Consider the following 4274-nt stretch of genomic DNA (forward strand, 5'->3'; position numbering starts at 1 on the left):
GATATCAAACTCATATGATTTACCGTTAGAACAAGAATATTCAATCTCTAAAACATTAGAGATTACATAATTGCCCTGTCGAACGAAGATAAATCAGGTAGAACAATATGTAAAGAGAAGGTAATCGATGTAGAACGATATGTAGAACAAAGATCATACTCAAAGTACAGATGATGATATTGAGGCGTGTGATATTGATATCCGAGATACAGATTACGATGTTGAGGTTTACAACGCAGTTGTGGTTGAGGGTGTAATGGGTACTGTCGGTGTTGATGATGGTGGTACGGATTATGCTGCTGGTGCTGCTGCTGGTGTTTGTAACCTTTGCACCATATTCTCCAAAGCCGTCACGCGAGCTCAAAGTTCGTTAACTTCTGCTAGTACACCGGGATGATTGGTGGTTGGAGTGAGCGAATGAACAAGATCTGAAATATGGGATAGTATATAATCGTGACGAGATACTCTAGAAATGAGAGAGAAAATGGTTTCTTGAACAGGTTCGCCGGTAAGTGCTTCCGGTTCATCGCCAAAAGGGTAATTTGGTGGATGGAAGGGATCACCCTCTTCTTGTCTCCAATAATTTAGTATATTACGAACCCATCCCCAACTCATCCAGAATAGATGATGGGAGATTGGTTGATTCATTCCGGTGACGCTGCTCTCGGAACCCGAATGGAAATCCATATCGGCGTAGCTGTCGGAGTCGGAGGAATTCGAACTAGATGCGGATTCCATCTTGTATAGTCGGGGAAATGAATTTTTGGTATAGAATAGATTATAGGAGTTAGATTTAGTATTCTTCAATACGTAATTTACATATGTATATATAATACCAAAATCCCGTGAATTGCGGAGAATCTTTGAAAAGATGACAGCCAAAGTTAACAGTAACAGATACGCTATGATATGAATTTTGTCTATACACTTTCGATGCACAAAATACAGTAAGACGTGTCTAGACTTATGAATGATAAGCAGGCAATTCCCTAAGGATAATAAGTAGATGATTTCTGACTAGATATGATAAGCAAAACTTTTGACATGTAGACACGGTCAAAGTCCAGACTCATTAATGTATCCTAACAACTACTAGTCAGACACACTAATACAAGACCTGGTTCGCTAAGACCACCGATCTGATACCAACATTAACAACCCGTCCTAATCCACCTGGACGAAGTCATTAATATTTGGTCCCATTGCGATGATCGACTCCAAGTTATGTCCTTAAAATGAGCAAATGCACAGCGGAAGACTTAATTCGTACCTGAGAATAACATGCTTTAAAATGTCAACATAAAGTTGGTGAGATATAGGTTTAAGTGCTAGCAGCGTTATAAATATAGACCACAAGATTTCATATATATAATCGTTTTAATAAAGATATTCTAAGTTGTTGAGCACTTGATAACCATACTTAACATTTAATCAACGTCGCATATTCCCTTTATTATGAAATCTTACTACACCGTACCAAGTGTAGTCACCGAAACGAAGTACTGTGCAACCGTTGAATACTGGTCGTCCAGTCCGGTTGGGGTTGTCAGGCCCGATAGATCTATCAACAGGATTCGCGTTTACAATACCTCATGTAAATAGTAGTTACCAAGTTACAGGGAAGTATGCCAGTGGTACAACTCAACGTAGAATATATATTTTTAATCACTTGTGTCCATAACGTAAATCATAAAATGCATGTATTCTCATCCCGAAATATTTAGAGTTTAAAAGTGGGACTATATACTCACCTAATGTATTTTGTAGTAAAAATACATATAACATCATTGAACAAGTGTAGGGTTGGCCTTGAATTCACGAACCTATATCATGTATATATATATATATATTAACACATAACACATTTAATCGACTGAGTTTATTTATATTATATTATGTATATAAATTAATATCTTTACATATGTTTATATATATCTAGGATTATATTAAGATATGTTTTTATATCATCACTACTTTATTTGGTAATATAATAATTATAATACAAAGTTGTAATATTTTTAGAATAATAAAAATATGATAATAATAATAATAATAAATAATAGTAGTGATAGTAAAAATGATGATAATAATATATAAAACTTAACGATGATAATAATAATAATAATAGTAATAATAATACTTATGTTAATATTAACAATTTATATTATTTGTAAAGAGATACTAATACTAATATTTACGAAAATGATAATAACTTTTATTACTTTCATAATAATAATAAACATGTTCATGATAATAATATTAGTGTTCTAAATCTAATAGTAATTTCATAATTAGTAATTATAATAATAATAATAATAAATATAATACTTATAGTTATGTTAATAATCACCATAATCATTATATTGATAATAATACTAAAATGGTTAATAATAACAATAATTACATTAATAATACTTATAATTTTAATACTAACAAAAAAAATATAATGTTCATAATAATAATATTAACAATAATAAAAATTTTGAAAAAGGAAACTACCTTCCAAATAGTGTTATAAAAAGATTTGTCCCGAACCGGGCTCGAACCCGTGATCACCCGTTTACCCAACACTCCTCTAACCATTGAACCGATTGTGTTTTTCTGAATTAAAATGGTTTTATCCAAATATAACCCGTATAACTACAGTGCTCTTCTTCTCCACTGATTCCATCAGAATCCAGGTATCATAACAACAAATAATTCATGTGGTTTTAGGACTCTCAAACGAAACAGAAATGACTACGATTTAATTGAATTGAGTTCTATAACAGGAAAAAAAATAAAAGCTGCTTCAGTCTCGTGGACTCGGTTTTTAACTCAAAATCGATTTCGAAATTAGAGGCCTTTATAGACCACGATCACAACACGAAAAATGTTCCGAATACCTTTTAGAAACTTTTTGTAATCTTAAATTAACCTAAAACATCGAATTAAGCTCGAATTTTACAATGAACGAGAAGTTTGACTTTTTAACCCGAAACTTTGACTCTCAAATTCATCCTTGATTTCATGAATTAAGATTTGAAAATTTACAGAAAGATTGAATGAAAGATGACTAACAAAACTGCAATTATAGATTTTGTCAATTGCTTATTTTTGATTTTGGCCGAAATAGATATGATACAGAGTTCGTGGGTTTTTTTTTTTAAAAGAAAATTTCTGTTTTTCATTGATAACCAATTGCAGGTTATTATATAATGTGGAGTATTTCTATTTTTAATTGTGACAGGTAATCACGGACTGAAAAAAAAACAAAAATTAGATATTCATTTAAAAAAAATTGCGTACTATATCTGTATTATATGTATATGATTTATCTGTATTTACATTACTTTATATAAATCTATAATTATACATCTCTATTTATCTTAATACTTAATAAATTCACTATATTAGTAATACACTTAATATAATAATAAAATTAATGATATTATTATCACAAAAAGAATAATAATAATAACTTTAATAAAATAGAAATTTTAATAAATAAGTTAATAATAATACTTTTATTACTGAAAATGATAATTATATGTGTGTCAAATTTCATATCGGGTAATATTGATAATCTTGATATTAATACTAACATTAATATTAATAATGAAATAATAATAATACCAATATTAGTATAACCACTATATTTTATCTTGTATCTACATTTGATATATTAATATCTAATTTTTTTTAATTTATATATGATATGATATTATTCATTGAATATTTAATGTTTATAACTTTTATATATTAAACGATTAATCTCAAAGTATATCATTATATTTTTAATATTCTGATATCCTTGGGAGATTAGGTTTGATACTCTTATATACAATATGCTATATATATTCAGAATAGCAAGCTAATTTACTTAATAGTTCATATATAATTATTTATATTTACATTTCTGGTTACAATTAAAGGTTCGTGAATAGTCGGACACAGTCAAAGGGTAATTGATTGAAATGACTCGTTCATATACATTATAAACGATTCACAATAGTTGATTACATCGCGAGGTATTTGACCTCTATATGATACATTTTACAAACATTGCATTCGTTTTTAAAAGACAAACTTTCTTTACAACGAAAATTGACGGTATGCACACTATTTCATAATACATCCAACTATAATTGACTTAATAATAATCTTGATGAACTCAATGACTTGAATGCAACGTCTTTCAAAATATGCCATGAATGACTCCAAGTAATATCCTTAAAATGAGCTAATGCACAGCGGAAGATTTCTTTAATACCTGAGAATAAACATGCTTTAAA

This window comes from Rutidosis leptorrhynchoides, chromosome 6 (assembly GCF_046630445.1).
Source record: "Rutidosis leptorrhynchoides isolate AG116_Rl617_1_P2 chromosome 6, CSIRO_AGI_Rlap_v1, whole genome shotgun sequence".
In the NCBI taxonomy this organism is placed as follows: Eukaryota; Viridiplantae; Streptophyta; class Magnoliopsida; order Asterales; family Asteraceae; genus Rutidosis; species Rutidosis leptorrhynchoides.